Genomic DNA, 19,446 nt, shown 5'->3' with positions numbered 1-19,446 from the left:
GCTTTAATATAAATTTTTCTTTGACTTTCTGTATGAATTAAAGAAAAACAAAATTATTTTAAAATATATATTTCAGAAATTACATCTAACAAAAACTATAAAGCACTGACAATGAATACAAAATGTATTTGTTTAAAAGTGCACTACATAGAAAAGACTTATACTGTTCCAGTGACTGTGCAAGACCTCCCCTCTGTTTATGATTTGTTACAATTGTTAATGAAATTTTAACAAAATGAATGAAGTCAACATCAGTGTTTTGGAAAAGCATATTAAAGTGCATATGACATGAGAATTATGGCCCACAATCTGTTTAGACACCTCATTGGATTATTTTAGATACACTAGGTGGGAAGGAAATTGACATTTATCGAGTACCTACTATATGCCCAGAACTATTATAGGTACTTAACATTATTCTTATTAAAATCAAGAAGCCCAAGCACTTGTTGGGTTCAATCACTGTTCAGTCATTGTTCAGACATTCTTTGAACCTCAAAGCAGATTATGGTGTGGCCATTGTGCACCCCTCCCAAAAGTATATCATGTCAGAGGAGACATATTGTAATGCACACACATTAAAAATAAGTGCCGTGAGCCCACTCTCACCACTGTTATTCAGTTTTGGAAGTTTTAGCCACGACAATCAGAGAAGAAAAAGAAATAAAAGGAATCCAAATCAGAAGAGAAGAAGTAAAACTGTCACTGTTTGCAGATGACATGATACTATACATAGAGAATCCTAAAGATGCTACCAGAAAAGGACTAGAGCTAATCAATGAATTTGGTAAAGTAACAGGATACAAAATTAATGCACAGAAATCTCTTGCATTCCTATACACTAATGATGAAAAATATGAAAGAGAAAGTAAGGAAACACGCCCATTTACCACTGCAACAAAAAGAATAAAGTACCTAGGAATAAACCTACCTAAGGAGACAAAAGACCTGTATGCAGAAAACTATAACATACTGATGAAAGTAATTAAAGATGATACCAACAGATGGAGAGATATACTGTGTTCTTGGATTGGAAGAATCAACATTGTGAAAATGACTATACTACCCAAAGCAATCTACAGATCAATGCAATCCCTATCAAACTACCACTGGCATTTTTCACAGAACTAGAACAAAAAATTTTACAATTTGTATGGAAACACAAAAGACCCTGAATCACCAAAACAATCTTGAGAAAGAAAAATGGAGCTAGAGGAATCAGGCTCCCTGACTTCAGACTATACTACAAAGCTACAGTAATCAAGACAGTATGGTACTGGCACAAAAACAGAAATATAGATCAATGGAATAGGATAGAAAGCCCAGAGATAAACCCATGCACATATGGTCACCTTATTTTTGATAAAGGAGGCAAGACTATACAATGGAGAGAAGACAGTCTCTTCAATAAGTGGTGCTGGGAAAACTGGACAGCTACATGTAAAAGAATGAAATTAGAACACTTCCTAACACCATACACAAAAATAAACTCAAAATGGATTAAAGACCTAAATGTAAGGCCAGGCACTATAAAACTGTTAGAGGAAAACATAAGCAGAACACTCTATGACATAAATTACAGCAAGATCTTTTTTGACCCACCTCTTTGAGTAATGGAAAAAAACCAAACAAACAAATGGGACGTAATGAAACTTAAAAGATTTTGCACAGTAAAGGAAACCATAAATGATATGAAAAGACAACCCTCAGAATGGGAGAAAATATTTGCAAACGAAGCAACTGACAAAGGATTAATCTCCAAAATATACAAGCAGCTCATGCAGCTCAATATTAAAAAAACAAACAACCCAATCCAAAACTGGGCAGAAGACCTAAGTAGACATTTCTCCAAAGAAGATATACAGAGTGCCAACAAACACATGCAGAGATGCTCAGCATCACCAATCATTAGAGAAATGCAAATCAAAACTACAATGAGGCATCACCTCACACCAGTCAGAATGGCCATTATCAAAAAATCTACAAACAATAAATGCTGGAGAGGGTGTGGAGAAAAGGGAACCCTCTTGCACTGTTGGTGGGAATGTAAATTGATACAGTCACTATGGAGAACAGGATGGAGCTTCCTTAAAAAACTAAAAATAGAACTACCATACAACTCAGCAATCCCACTACTGGGCATATACCTTGAGAAAACCATAATTCAAAAAGAGTCATGTACCACAATGTTCATTGCAGCACTACTTACAATAGCCAGGACATTGAAGCAACCTAAGTGTCCATCAACAGATGAATGGATAAAGAAGATGTGGCACATATATACAATGGAATATTACTCAGCCATAAAAAGAAACGAAATTGAGTTATTTGTAGTGAGGTGGATGGACCTAGAGTCTGTCCTACAGAGTGAAGTAAATCAGAAAGAGAAAAACAAATACCGTATGCTAACACATATATATGGAACTAAAAAAAAGAAATGGTTCTAATGAACCTAAGGGCAGGACAGGAATAAAGACAGATGTAGTGAATGGACTTGAGGTCACGGGGAGGGGGAAGGGTAAGCTGGGACAAAGTAAGAGAGTAGCATTGACATATATACACTACCAAATGTAAAATAGATAGCTAGTGGGAAGCAGCTGCATGGCACAGGGAGGTCAGCTCGGTGCTTTGCAACCACCTAGAGGTGTGGGATAAGGAGGGTTGGAGAGAGACACAAGAGGGAAGGGATATGGGGATATACCTATACGTATAGCTGATTCACTTTGTTATACAGCAGCAACTAGCACAACAATGTAAAGCCAATTATACTCCAATAAAGATGTTAAAAAAAACAAAAAAATTTCCATGAAAAGTACAAAGTGCTAATGAGCTAAGAGGAGGAATAAATTATTTAAGATCAGCATGTGTTATGGGTGATAGGTTTAAGATAAGGAAAAATAAGTTTATGGAGTAAGTCATTTTTGAGTGGGACCTTGAAAGACAAATTCAATTTGGACAATTAAAACTGAGGGATAAATAGATTCTAGAGCAAGGAAATAATAGCAGCCAATGTAAGCACAAAGACAAAATGTGTTTTAATATTATCATATTGACAAGTTTCAAACCAGCATATTGCCTCAAAAAAATTAAAAATAGTATTATCATATGATCCAGCAATTCCACTACTGGGCATATACCCCAAATAATTGAAAGCAGGATCTCCAAGAGAGATGTATACATCCATGTCCATGTAACACCATTCATAATAGCTGAAACAATGGAATCAACTCAAGTGTCCATTGACAGATGAATGAATAAGCTAAGTATGGTATATACACACAATGGGGTATTATTCAGCCTTTAAAAAGGAAGGAAATATGCTACAGCATGGATGAAGCTTGAGGACAGAAATACAAAAAATCATGAGACTATTATGAACAGTTATATGCCAACAAATTGGACAGCCTAGGAGAAATGGATAAATTCCTAGAAACATACAACCTATCAATACTGAATCATGATGGAATAAAAATTCTGAGCAGACTGATTACTAACAAGGAGATTGAATCACTAATCAAAAGCCTACAAACAAAAGTCTAGGACCAGACAGCTTCACTGGTGAATTCCCCCAAACATTCAAAGAATTAGTACCAATCCTTTTCAAACTTTGGAGAAGGGAGACCTCTGGGAAGAGGGGGAACTCTTCCAAACACATTTGACAAAGCCAGCATATCAAAAGCAGGCAAGGATCACAAACACACACACACACACAAACTTATAAAATGTTACGTATAAATTATAAAAAACCTTTTTATAAAAAACTGTTATATACATTCTTTGTAACATGTGGATTATAGTAATATAAAAATATATATGGCAATAGCAATATATATTACCCAAAAATAACCTCTGGGTAGACTTCTCTGATGTTAGTTAGGAGTGTCCATTGTTCCTGTAATACATTTTTTTATTTTGAATAAATATAGGACAGTTATTAAACATTTTTAACCTGGGTGATAGGCACAGATTTTTTTAAAGTATTATTTTCTAATACTATTTTGTTTGAAATATTGCATAATGCAAATATAAAAATAGCATAATTTTAAATTGTAATATAAATTAACTGCCATTGCTCAAGGAATTAATGATATCATTATATTCATAAAATTTTAATTATAATATTCATAATTATATTTTTCATAATTATAGATTAAACTATAGAGTATTAGAGATGGAAGGAGACTCATATGTTACTTAGCCTAGTTTGAAATTTTTAGATATTGGAACTAAGTCCCAGAAAGTTACATGGACATACCCAAAGTCCAGTGGTCTACCTAAAAAGACACGTTATTTTAATCTGCACATTTGATTGTTTCGAGAAAAAACACATAATCTTTTGATGATATTACTGATGGATTCTCTGCTCAATGATTCTATCTTAGGAGGTCATAAACAAGGTGAAGAGTTTGGTTTTGATTCCACCACACCAATGGATAATCATTTAATATAATCATTTCATAACTCATCATCATTTAATCCTGAGTATTATTTCTTGCTGCTTACTCTCCCTCAAACAATAAAAAATAATAATGCATGAAAGTAAACTTCACCTTCCACAAATATTGTGAAGGTAAATATAATTAGTCATATGTATGTAGCAATTATTTCAGGAAGGCAGCTTGGTTTTGTGGAAAGAAAACTAAACTAGGAGAAAAGGAGACTTTCATTTGATTCTTAAATTTTTCATAAACTATTTGTGGTGATTATCACATCTGTTTTCTTTCTATAAAGTATCTGTAAAGTTTTTTCTTTTGACTTGCTGAAATTTGTCAAAAATATACTTTGGATAGCATGTTGGGGGAATTTTTAAATCCCTTTCCAAAGCAAAATATACAAAAATGGTTTGTAGCACGGATAGAATTAGAATCTCTAATTTTTAAGCTTTTGTTCATTTTAGCTCCAGATATCACCCCTGGCAGGCATTGATTTTATGTTTATTTCTCTCATTTTATAAGTTATAATTTTACAGTAATATAGTAAGCACTGTTGAAATAAGGACAATAAGTGATGAACTGGAAAATAAAGGATTCAGACATTCAATATTACTATGACTCTTTCAATTATACAGTTCCTTGTAAATGAGTCACTAATAGTAATTTACTAAGAGATCTTGATACTTCTGTATCTTTGAAAAACTGAACTCAAAGAAGAGGTTGGCACTTATTAAGAAGTTGCCTTTCAACTTTTCTCAGCCACATTTCATTGAGAATTTCTTGTGTATATCATACAGCACGGAAGTAAACACTTCAAAATGAGGGTGTGAGAATCTGCACTACCATGGACTGGGGATAGGATTTTGTCTGAGATGTTCACAAACTACGAGGAAAAAATATGTCCACGGATTGTTAGGTAAGTCCTAAAATATAATTATTTCTAAGAATTACAGGAAGCTAATTCTTACCTGGAGAAATGGTGACTGAATCTGCTTCCCATGAACTTTAACAAAAAACTCTGTTAGGAAGATAACAAAACAAACTATATTTTATGTGAGGAAAAAAAAATAGACAATCACATGCAAAGTTTATTCACTGCTAAGCACTTAACATACTTTGGTTTAATTCTCAGAACAATCTGGTAAGGTAAGTAAATATTATTTCCATTTTACAGATTAGGAACTTAGGCTCAGAGAGTTTCAATATATTTGTAAAGTTCAGTATCTTATCTAAAGTTAAGAGTAAATAAATGGCAGAACCCAAATGAATACCGAGATATATAACTAAATCTTAAGTACTTCTTTCCTCATGTCACATTTTCTTTTTACAAAGCGAAGTGCTTTGTTATGAATACCCATAAACGTATACTTTATAATTGTGGTCAGGTATTGAAAGTGTTCACTCACGTGGAGTTAAAAAGTTTTTAAGAGGTAAAATTTATTTTTACGTGTATTTTGTTTGCATTTGTGATATTTCTAAAACTTCGCCTAGATTTAGAACGTGTACCTGGCTGATATGGTAAGCCACAATAGAACATTGGTAAGTAAAGTTTTTATTAGGCTTCTGTCAAGTGTCCTGGAGGGAAAAAATATTCTTCGTGATACCACTACCCCATCCTCAGACGTTTTTGTCTTCTTACTGGGCATTTTCTGGACAGATTCTATAGTAGCCATTACTTGAGCTATTGACATTCAAAAAAGAAAAAGGTTTTAATCCAAGTATTTCAGGCAAATGAGTTTTATAGTAAATTGATTTTGTAATAAAGTTAACTGATTTTTGTAACTAATTAATTATGTAATTAGCTGTCTGCAGAAATTAAACTTAAAAATTGAAACATCCAGTTACTGAAAAATTAGTATGTTTAAACATACTATAAAAACAAATTTGATACAAATTTGATACATTTTTTTAAATGTCTGAATCTCAGTGAACTCAAAACTTCTGACATTTTTTTTTCTTGACCCTAAACTTTATTACTTAGATAATTGTCTGTATTTCCGCTTTACGTCTGGTCCTTCCCACCTTGACTATGGCGTGAGGCTCAGTAAATCTTTATGAATACCTACTTATTTTATTTGTATGCTGGAGAAGCCATGCTACGTCAAAATACACCAGAAGAGGAAAGAGAAGATCTCTTTGCAACTTTACTAAAATGGGGAAATACATTGAAAACTAAGCTTTATTAAAGCAAGGGCTTTGTCTCATCCCATAGCATCTAAGATAGTCCTTGGTACAAAGTAAGAGATTAGTAGCTCATTCGTATTATGCAGTTCTGAAAAGTCTGTAAATTATGCATTATGGAGACCTATGTGCTCCTGGTTTAAAAGATTCTACTGTATCTAATCTTGTAGAAGTAATATTTTTCTCTGGAACATTCTCCGGTTAATGGACTTCAACAACTTTCTACTCCTACTCCAATAAAAACAAGTTATAAATGAATAACATTATTAAATTATTCTTTAGTTTCCATTACCAGGGAGCATTCAAAGCAATATGTGGAAACATAAAAAGAAAAGACAGTATCTAAGTTAGTGACAATTTAAACCATGTAGCATTTTTAAGACAAAGATGTAAAAAATCTCGATATACATTTATATACATTCATATGTTATATATATATTTATATATATACATATATGTGCATGTATTTAATAATATACCCAGTAAAGTTATGAATATTTTATTTTTTTGGATTTGTTTTTATAAACTCATGATTTGTGTACTTTTTAAAAATATGTATTTATTTATTTGGTTGCGCTGGGTCTTAGTTGTGGCAGGTGACTCCTTAGTTGTGACACGTGAACTCTTAGTTGTGGCATGCATGTGGAATCTAGTTCCCTGACCAAGGATCAAACCTGGGCCCCCTGCATTGGGAGCATGGCGCCTCATCCACTGCGCCACCAGGGAAGTCCCTCTTTTTTATTTTAATACACTATTTTTGAGGGAAAAAACCCCAAAATTTAATGATGAAAACAATCCAAGCAAAACTACACAATATTATATTTCAGGCTGTTTCCTATATCTTAACTATTTGCAGGAGGTGCTGTGTGGGGAAGACCTGTGTGCAGTTTGTGATTGAGTAGTTAATATCCAATTACCAGACTTCCTAAAATATTTGCATTTTTATGTTTCTTGCATCTCATTTTTTTCTTAAATCTCTCCCTCACTCTCTTCACGTGTGTAAATAAATAGATATATAAGTATCACATCACCTACAGACCTGTTCATTCACCACTTGGGTAAAAAGGAAAGCACTTATTTTTGTTGTATTACATATACACTTAAACCGTATAAAATGGTACTTCTTCTAAGTTAAAATGGTCAAATATTGACTAGTTCATGCGGTTCAACTAACATATCACAAATTTCTTTCCACTGTTGTTCTATGATATTAAAACATTTCCTCAGGGTTCCCTGGTGGCGCAGTGGTTGAGAGTCCACCTGCCGATGTAGGGGACATGGGTTCGTGCCCCGGTCCGGGAAGTTCCCACATACCGCGGAGCGGCTAGGCCCGTGAGCCACGGCCGCTGAGCCTGCGTGTCCGGAGCCTGTGCTCCACAACGGGAGAGGCCACAACAGTGAGAGGCCCGCGTACCGCAAAAACAAACAAACAAGAAAACAAAAAACATTTCCTCTTTTTATGGTTAATGAAACTATATTCAGTATATGCAGAACTGTTCAGAATTCTAAAGCTGATTAGTGGTCTATTTTCTGGTTTGGTTAACTCAATCAATTAAGACACTATACTACTGAGCCATTTAATTTCTCAAAAAAAATCTGCAAAAGTAGGTTATTAGTTACAAAGAAGAGTGAGTAAAGAGGTATGGATTTTTCCTTGTTCATCCAAGGTTTATTTCTCTTATAACAATCTCTTCCTCTCTCACTTTCCTTAGTATCCCAAAATATACACATTCACCTCTCTCCATTTAATGCAAATCTCAGTCCTCTACCCATTCTTTACTGATTATTAATGAAGTGATTGTTCAGAAAAAAATTTAATGGTGCATAAGGTTGCATAGTTTTTGAGATTTTTTTTCCAAAACCAAGTTTAAAAATTTGCATGAAGGTATTTTTATAAGGATAAATGAAATTCTTAAGACATTTTCATTGTGGCATTTGTTATCTGTCTTTCATCGTTCAAAATATTTTCTACAAATTATGCACCCTGATTATGTTTATGCAAATATCCCTAAATATGATGCCAGTCAGTCCCCTATTATAGTCATATGCACAGTATTCCATAATTCTCTTTTGCTCTAACAGTCACACTTGTAAATAAATACTTGTAAAATTATTTTGAATTATATACTGAGAGAAAATATGTATGCATTAATGTACTTACTTATTAATTATGAATTATTTATTGCAATAGATACAGAAACTGTCACAGTGCCAGACACATAATAGGTGTTTATACTTTCTGACTAAATGTCTGAATGATTGAAATAGTACAGTATAAATAAAAATGCAAAAGTCGCATGATTTTGAAATTAGATCGTGAAAATGTCAACTTTCTTGAGCAGGTGAAATTCAGAAAAAAAGCTACACAGATTGGTTAATAATCCTATGAGAAAAGGTTAAACCTAACTAATGATTAAAGAATTACAAATTAAAGCAACAAAATGCCATTTTTACTTACCAGATTGGCAAAGTTTAAAATGGTTTATAATATTTATTGCTGGTAAGGATGTGGTTAAATGTTTATGCTTGTACGCCTTTGTTGGCAACATAAATTAGTGCAAATTTTAAGAGAAATTTGCCTTATCTTTAATATTTAAAGTTTCTATCCAATGACTCAGCAATTATACGTCTAGGCATTTATCCTAAAAATCTATTCATTCGAGTGAGAGGTGATGCCTATCCCTGTTTATATATTGTAGCACTTCATAAAATGAAGGGAAAAAGCTAGAAACAACAAAAATTTACCATTTTTCTATTTTTTAAGAAAAACTCACAACTATTCATCCTAAATGAAAGCCGATTTCTCTTATGCTTATTGAAGTGAGAGGACTTGGGAATGAGAAGAACATTTTTTTCTTAAATATCCTGTGTATACATACTCTTTGTCAAATGGGCTATAGCTTTTTATTACTGTACATAATTTTATTATTCTTTTTTGAACTTTTTTCAGGTCATAAAATTTATTCTTTTTCCAGAAATTGTGTAAAATAGGAAAACTGTAATAAGTTTTCCATTCACTTTAAAGTATTTTTTTGCAGGTATCAGTCTCTATTTTGAATGTAAATTTCATAGTTATAATTAATAATCCTAGAAGGAGATGTGCAAATCAATACAACCTCCTCTCTCACCCAGGTAAAAGTTTAAGGAAAACACAAATGAATCATACATTTCTGTATAATCTGTGCTTTTGTCAAAAGGTTGCCATGACTCATTTATGACTTTCCATAGTTTTAAAACCAGTGTTTTTAACCATAGAAAATCTACTTCATGGTCCTATTATGATGACAGTTGAGTCAATAATAGACTCTTTAGTTCATGCATGAATGTTTTTGTAGAAATAAACCCAGTACAACTGTCCTTTGCTATAACTCTACGAAGCAGAATCCTAAACAAAGGAAAAGAGAGTATGAAACCGAGTGCTGTTGTGTGTACTATGTTGGGTGCTATATCCTGGGCTGGGTGCCACAGACACCGCCTCATTTGATTTTCACAGCTCCCTGTGGGATCAACTACAGCTCAAGGGTCAAGTAGCTGCTAAGAATGCAAAGGACTAGAATTTGAACCCAGATCTATATGATTTCAAATATCACCTACATGACCAAATTACCATATAATCCTGACTTAATTCAGTTCAATATCTATTCATTTTTTTAACCAGTCCCACAGTTTTCAGGATCAGATCCTTGGGGCAGTATTTTGTGAAATAAATACTTTGCTACTTAGTTATAAGTAGTAAGCTGTGGCATTGAGAAACAGTATCTATGCGTGATACTAGAGTATCATTTTAGCAAATGGTCTTATCGTTGTCCTATTTAAGATTGAAGGAAACAGAGATAAAGTCAGTCCTCTGGATTTTCAACACCTATAATCATCATCACCTAAATAAGTGGGTATTATCTCTGGGTATTCTTTTAAAATCATTCTTCTCTAGGAGGATTGTGTTAAATGAATTGACTTTTACTTGACAATAAAGAGAGATAAACTTGCTTCAACAGTTCAAAATATGTCAGGAGCTTAATTCCTTAAAAAAATTGTATTTGCCTTTTTTCTTTGAGGTTCCTTTTGGGCTAGATACTTTATTTTGGCTCCCATTTCATTTCAGTCTGTGTAGAAAGAACAGTAATATTTAAAACAAAGGCATGTTATAGAAATTGAGATAATACAGCTTTCTACTACCGTATGTCTTTATGTCTCTTTAAAAGCAATAAGAGGCTCATAAACATTGGCAGTAACTGAGGATGAAATCCCATCTCTTAGCCATATATCACATTTCTTATATCAGAGCACTTATTTTAAAACCTTGTTATTGTTTTCTTAAAATTATTTAACCCAGAAGCTCTGACTCAAGAAAAACATGTCTCTAACGTAAATAATGATACATTGTAACTACATAGGGGAAAGCTTAAACTGCCCGGAGTTGCTCTATCATCTTGGTTAATTTTCTTTATGTCCCCTGTTTTGTTGTCTCTCACAACCGACTGTATTTGAGAAAGAGAGGAAATAGGGTGTGGTTATTTATGCAGTTCCTCTGGTTAATAAACGCCTGAAGTAGGCACCTGCTACCCTTAGTACTCCACCATAGATTCTAGACTTACTGTTTGGAAAGCAGAATGTAAACAATTATAGCATAAAAATTGAAATGAATTGCCACTGTAGGCTTTGAGCAGATTGAGTTCTTCAAATACATGCTCTAGTTATATATTGAGAGGTTTAATTAAACCCAGCTTTTTTTCTGGACCTCATGTACTGAGAACTTTAATTTGAAGGCTTGCATACTTTGTTTTTGATGCCACTTAGGGCCCAAAATTATCATATTGAGATTTCTCTCAAATACTGATTCACCTACAATGATGAGAAAACAAATATATTATTAGATCACCTAGACACTTGTATTTACCAATCACATCTTATTACATCTTTACTGATAACTGTCCACGGATGTAAATTTTCACAAATAAAAAGGCAGTGTAGTGAAGGCAGGTGTCACACCACACAATCTTGAACTCTTTCTGAGAGGCATTTTGTTGAATGACTAAATTGGTAAACTTAACAGCTAAGTTCTCTCACAACGCTCCAGGGAGGAACTAGTAAAACACACCATGCCTCCCCCAAAACAGCCATGTAGAAATTCCTAAATTTAGGAAAATATAAAGTGCTCATATCAAACAAGATTCTTAAGAAAGCCCATCTGAATTATTGTGAATTTAAATCAAATAGGAAGTCCCTGAAATTCAAGTTTGCATTTTTTTCTTAAACAGAGCAAATGATTTTAACTTGAAGAAAATGAAAAAGCTCTCTCTCTCATATTTGCCAGTTCCTTCATTCGTCTTCTGATGCTTTCTCCTACCTCCTAAATTCCGATATTTTTCAGGGGTAAGTCCATGGCTCTCCTCTTTGTATGTGCCCCAGTGGAAGGCTCTATCTTCTGTGTTCCTAGTCAGCTAGCATCTCTGAAAACAGCACTCCAGTTCATAATCTTTGCTCTTCTTGGGATCCCCATTCTACATGTTTACTATATATAGATCAAACTGAGCTAATGACCTGCTCTCCAAATTCTGCCACTAATTCTACTTGTTAAAAATACTTATAATAAGTATTAGTCATGAAGCAGCTACTGTTGTAAGCACTTTACATGCATTTGCTCATTTAATTCTTACTACAAACAGTAAAGGACACATTATGGTTCTTGATACACAGAAATGGAAACAGAAACTTAAGGAAGGTGAAGGTTAAACTGCTCCAAACTGACATAGCTATTGAGAGGCAGAGCTGGGACTTCAACCAAGGTGGTTCTTCCTAGAAAGCCCATGGGCTTGACCACTAGGCTGTTGGAAATCACCTTTCTCACCCTGATTTGAACCCTCAGGCATATTTTGATGTTTCCTTTTATCCATGCAATTATTTAACTTGCTAGTCTAGACATAAACTAAAGATACAAATTTTGATCCCCATGAGAATACTACTATGGTATATCATATATATGAGTTGTATTTTATTTATATAAGTGTCCATATCACCTTGTATAGTCCTGAGAATCAGGTGAAAATCAGATGTGCTTGTTGAATAAATAAAGGTCATTTTAATTCTATCTCAAAATTTATTTCCTACATTCTCTGCATCTTCCACAGTTCAGACCTTTCAACCCCTTGACCTTGATTTTTTCCAGTCTTCAACATTCTGCTAGTTTCAGCACCCCCCAGCTCTAGTTGGTCACAATACATTGCTCCTTGAGCAAACTTTCAAAATGCAAAGTTCTGAAGCCCTTCCAAAACCCCGCTGCCTGTGGAATAAAAATCTTTAACTTAGCATTTATGACCTCTAAGAATAACATTATTTCATTTTCCTATATCACAGGCAAACTAGGACACAAAATTGTGGCTTTTACATTGAGGATCCATTCCTGTGCTTTGCCCCATACCTGTGAATGAGAGCATTGCTTTCTCTGTGTGATAAAATTTGACTGAACCATGTGAGCTCGGCTTTTCCAAAAGAATAGCTGGCTTATCCAAGAGGAGGAATGAATGTACAAGTGTACCTCTCCCAAATATTTGTCGGTTTACCCTTAGTGATTTTAGTATGCCTTAAATTTTAAATATATGTTAAATATTTTAAATATATATATTTATCCAGTTCTTCTTAGTAGACTAAGCCCTTTGGAATCATGGTCAGTTTCTGTTTCATCTTTGCATGTTCCACAAAGTTTTGATGATATTAGTTACAATAAACATTGGTTGAATGAATAAATGAATGGATGTATGAAGAAAGGATGGATGGATGGAATTGAATGGATGAATTTTCAGTAGAATAGAGCATGTGGATGGATCTGAAATACTTATCAAATTCTTGACTCCTAAAAGAAAAAACACTCATAAAAAGAAGTATAAGAGCATTTATTATTCACTCAACAGACATTTAATGGGTTCTACTACACGATAGGAACTGTGCTGAGTATTTTGTTATCATGTGCGCACTCATTTGTAAACATATCTTACCTAGCAGAACATTTTTGCTTATTTCAGGCACAAAAGAGTAATAAACTGTGGGGTAGGTAAGCTGCCACTTAACGGCTCTATCAAAGCCAATATATTTAACTACCAATGTTAAAAATGCAAGCAAACCTTTAATTTCCAAGATCAATTACACCTATAGAAAGAAGCTTGCTGGGAACAGCATTCTGTCTTGTCAAGGACTCCTTATCATCAAGGAAGAATAAACACTCTAATTATTATTTTTTTTTTTTTTACTTTTTGTTTTCTAATTGGATCATTCATTATTCTCTTGAATTCAAATCAACATCAGATTTATGGTTGCAGGCTACTGAAATATTGATTTGGTTATAGAAATGTCAAGCTTGGCAGGTAAGCTGTCTTATTGCCAGACAAGGCTTTTGCTTTAGTAAACTTGTTTTAAAAGGCAGATGAAATGTAATGAGCAAGCAGTTTGCATCTGTATCAGGCTTGGAGAGAATTTTTTAAAATTTAAAGCGTCTCCTTAGCATCCCTCTCTTGCCAAATTCCTGGAATTAAGGTAACAAGCTGGAACCACAGTATACAAGTCCTAGTTATTAAAAGGTCTGATGTTGACCTTTTTCTACAGGCCCATGCTACACTTAAAGTGAGTTACAGGGGTGCGTTATTAGGATAGAGACTGTGTCTCTGTAGTTAGATACAGATTCTATGTGGTTCTGCAATTTCTGGCTTGATAAACAACGCATCATATCATCTTTCCATAGATCTTATTTTAATAGTCTCTAATTTAAGAAGAACAGGTCTTCCCTGCTTATCTCTCATTGTTGTAGTGAGAGGAATGAATATATTTTTTGAAAGCATCCCCCATCCTCTGTACTTTTTAAAATACACATTTTTTTCCTTGAGAAAACATTATGTAATTCTAGTACAGACATATTTCTCTACAGGAAAAAAAAAAAAGTGATTTACTATATTTCCAATGAGCTAATCAGGAAAAAAAATGGGGGGGGGGACTTAAAAAGAAAGGAGGAAAGGAAGGAAAAGACAATGATATAAATGGAAAGAATGCTGAATAGCTATATGGGGCTTAACTTTGAAGAGCATTTTGATGTGTCTGAAATTATTTTCTACTCTATCACTTTAAGCAAATCTTATTATATGCCAACTTCTTTCTACCCTCTAAAGATATACATTGATACACTTATAATCGAAGGCCAGTTCTCCTTCATCCTAGGTGAATAAGAAGGAGGTACTGGAAAGCAAAAGAGGGGTTCTAGCAACCCACCCCCACCCACCCATAATATATGTGTAAGGGAACACAGATTTGTTGTGCCCACCCATTTCTGCATTAAGAGGAAAAGAGAGAAGATTCTGGAGCATTAACTGCCTCCCTGCCATCCCCCAAGAGCTATTCCTTTTGACTTCTCCATCACAAGGTCAGGAGGGAACACAACCTAAATCTACCTTGAGTTAGTGAGACTAAGTTCTCTGCTATTTACAGAATGGAGAAGGTAATCAGCTCCAGAGTGGGATCTTGCAAATTTTGTCCCAGTTTCAATGGAGAGAACCATAAACCAGTTGTGACTGTAGCTGTTGTTTTCCTTCTATCCCATGACTAGGGTTTGCAAAGAAGTGTTTTAAATCAAGACGGTATGCCAGAATTACTTTTTTAATGCTGGGAGCTGAGCACCTTAGCAAATTCCTCTGAACAAGCCCTACAAGCTTTCCCCCTTATACACCCCAATCTGATGATTCAAAAATGAAACCTTTTAATCTCAGCCCACTGATCAGCTAAGATATTTTAATGTTTATCTGTGAGTAAAAATAATATGCTTTCTCAAAGAGAATATCTTCAGTCTTCAGTCACCAAGACTCCAGAATTAAGACTGGAAAAATTAGCCCTGGGCTTCTGTTTCTGCCCACAGTTTTTAAAATAAGAATGATGTCTTTGTACTTAATGAAACAACCCTTCATTGCTTGTCAAGAGGACTCAGGATATCAACTCTCCAGGCCCCTGGCAATGCAGTGTAAGTACCCTATGCAGTCCTTTTAAACTCTAGCAGATATTTTCTCCATGGAGATTATAGCTTTGGAAATTCGAATTTTTAACCTGCTATCCAATCCAAAATAGTATTTTCACAAAACTAAAACGGTAACTGAATTGCCTTTTTTCCTTCTTTTGTGGAATTCTTCCAAAAATTTGAAGTATGTTCATTAAGAGAAATCATAAATTAGAAAACCACCCAGTGCTAAACTGCATGCAATTCACTCTGAGAATATGCATTTAGTAGTACAGTCTTGGTACATATATTTGGTGTTACTATTGCAGAAGTATCATTCATATAAGGAAAGTGAGTTTGTGGTTTCAAGACCCCAACTGTGTTGTCTGAGAAACCAAGCATACCAATGATGCATTTCCTGTATCCTACACATAATATTTGCAGATTAGATGAGCTATAATTCTAAATGTAAAGCCATAACTTATTTAATATCTTATTCAAAGAAGTGGTGGAAAAGATGGGTATAGTTAGGATCTACTACTGCAGATTATTGCAGAAGTTGATTTCTTCTTAAGTTATTATTTTGGTTTGGTTTGGTTTAGTTTCAGAAACAAAAGAAAAATGCTATGAGAATCCTATACGCTTTGAGAGCATATAGATGAAGCTCTTTGTACGTTATACAACGTGATGAAAGTACAAAAAGCCAATTGATGTCCCTAAATGGACTGGACAGGTTGTCCCTCCAATAGGGTTTTAGATTTGGTGAGTCTGCTCTCTAGGTGCACTGGTACAGCACTCTGTCCTCATCTCTAGGCAGCTGACACTGTAGTGCTGCCCTCCTCCTGCGCACAGCTTTGGGCTGGATTCCCTCAGGTCGCCATTCAGTGCTGCCTCCACTGCTCTCCTGTTTGCTTTCAGGCTGATAGAGCTATTTTGCCTCTTTGGCATTCTGGCCATTTTCTGTCTTAAAAGGTCCAAATCTGCAGTTTAACAAATTCACATGACCACCATCTGTGACAATAAGCAGCCGATTCCCTAAAATAGACAATAATTGCCATGAAATGATGACTCATTATTTTCAACTTTTTACTCTTTTGAAGTGGAAGTATTTGATGAGACAAACACATTTTTAATAAACGTTTAAAAAGGAATTATGGGTTAGAATCAGACTCCTCTGTATTCCCTTGCTTAGAAATACTTGAATATAATTTACACATAGGAGACTGGGCTCTGGGAACCAACCAGCATATTATCAATAAACTATGTAACCTTGGACACATGACCCTTTTCAGCTCCACGTTCCTTGCCCATAAAATAGGAGTTTGGAACAAGTGATTTCTGTGAGTCTGGCCAGTTCTGTCATTCTTACCACACTTTACCAGAAATTGTGTGTCCTGTTCCAGTCAGACTCATGAATGTACAAGTCACTGAATTATATAGACTCTTTTTGTACCAACCCACAGTGTCACTCACTGTTCTCTCCATTTTGTCCCCAGCCTCTAACACTGTACTGTAGAAAGTATATGACAGAAAGATGAATTGAATGTATAATTAATGATCCAATAATAGGCATCTCAAATTGATTTGATCTTCATTGGTATAAAATAGGGATCTTTTTTACTTATTGGGTTAACAAAAAGCCCCCACTATTATCACATCGTTACTGTATCTCAATCTGAATTCATGCACCACAGGTGAATTTCTACTGACCAGGTAGAAATTTAGAGAAGAGGAAAACAAAAAAGAAAAAAATAGATTTATACATGCAGTTTTAAACTGTAGTTGTGGTCTATATTTTCTGCAGCTGATATTTTTAACTTATAAAAATCATTAAAAAAAAAAGCCATTTTAAGTCTCTTAAAATCACTTGCTTAAATGATGAAAAACTTTCTTAAAAACACTAACCCCCCAAAGTAAAGTCTATACTTTGCTTCTGTTAATCAATTACATTGATCTAAGATCATTTAACAATATCTAACATTATAGGAATGGTTAAGATGTAGGCTCAGAGGCTGTCACCTAGAATCAAGTAAATTCATTTAAGTCAAGCATCACATATTTGCATTCCACTCTAGTAGTGCGTTTTCTACCATGCCTCCATTCTCTCTTCTCTGTTCTTGAGCAAGGTAGTTTCAGTTCTCCAAGTGTCCTGGGTTCACTCGGCTCTTATTACTAAACTATTAAAATGTGTCACATTTACCTAAATTCCTCTGTGCTTATTCATTACTGTATTTAACGCATTTTTATCTGAACAAACTCCATAAAGGTAACCATCTTGTCCAATATATATGTTCAAGCCTTTAAAATAGTCTGCACAATTCTAAGAGTAACAAATTCAGCTTCTAGAAGCATCAGTTTAAACCATTAGAGTCAGCTAAGTCGCTATAGTTACAAAGGACTTAACGTTTTTAAAACTGCGTGTTATTCTAAGAAAATATCAGCTCCATTTGATTTCCACCACAGTACCCAGGAAAGGAAGAACGGAGGCTTCAAAAGAAGTGAAACTATTTTTTTGAGTGATTAAGGGACTTTGGACAGTGTGATGATTACATAGAGTAAATGGATACTTCTGATAAAATTAATAAATGAACATTTTTGGATTTTGAATGAAAACATTTCTATAAAAATTGTCTTCTGTCCTAAGGATAATTTTTAAAAATTCTAGACAGTGAATTATGCAGAAAAATATCCTTTGTATCTATAAGTAGCCAGTTGTATATAAATTTGGGTTCGATCTTTCCCAGATCTTTGCACTCCCCACATGATTTTTCTTAATTAAAACCACAGTAGAGTGAGTCATTTAGGGAAGATAAAAGCAGAGCTCAAGGGTCAGCAGGATTACTTAGTGGAAACTGTCAACTGTTGTCCCCTGGTATTTTCAAAGTTTGGAGGCGACCATTTCCTGGTTGAGTTCTGCCCACAGATCTCCCATAGAAACTCAGAAGAACTAATGAACCTCATTAGTGTATCAAAAAGAGACTGTGTCCTCAGAGAGTGATTTAGTTGGAGTTTTGACTTCTATATCTTCCTCTTCAAAATACTTCTTGGCCAAACTTAAATCACCTCATTTTTGTTCTGGGAACAAATCTCAAAAACAGATTCATCTTCGGCTGATAACAGAAAAGAATGGAAAAACTGTTGTGGTGGAGAGCAAACAGTTCAAGTAAATAAATGCTAGGACAGTCTTTAGGGCTGTGGCTAGCAATAGTTTCACTTGCATAAAAGCACTGAGCCCAAATCTATAATCTTAAGTAGAAAGAGTAGTCTTCCTTAAGCAAATCAGTAATTCAAAGGTTAAGATTAATACAAAACTGAAGGTGAGAAAGAAAAAAGTTAGCTTTCCAAAGGTATTTGCTAAGCTTAAATTAAATTGTCTCTGGCTAAATAAAAACCTGGAATATTTGGGTAAAAAATTCTATATTTAAACTATGCAGACTGAGCTGGGTTTGGGGGTGATACACCCTTCCCATCATCACCAGGTTCTGAAACGAGGTCATTTACCTGGAGAAATCTCACTTGACGTCCTGTATGGCACTGTTGCATTTGTTAAATGAGAAGAGCTAAGGGTGACTGGGATATCTTCAGGTTTAAAAGAGTGTTTCTTATCCTTTCAACACAATTAGCTAAAATTGCAATGTGTTACTTTTTAAAAAAATATCAGATACTTTGGGGAGTGGTCAAACACATCACACAGGAAATCTATTTTACAAATGATAGCTACACTTCTTGTGATTAAAAAAAAAAGAAATACACAGGTCAGATGCAGGTATATGCAAGGCTGCATTGTAACTGAGAAGCTAATGGCTGTTTCAGAAGTGTGTATCACCAGATAGTAAATTAAAATGGTTGTGGTTAAAAGATAGT

Source organism: Pseudorca crassidens, chromosome 1, assembly GCF_039906515.1.
Source record: "Pseudorca crassidens isolate mPseCra1 chromosome 1, mPseCra1.hap1, whole genome shotgun sequence".
Lineage (NCBI taxonomy): Eukaryota > Metazoa > Chordata > Mammalia > Artiodactyla > Delphinidae > Pseudorca > Pseudorca crassidens.
The sequence above is the reverse complement of the archived record's forward strand: the minus strand, read 5'-3'. Positions refer to the sequence as shown.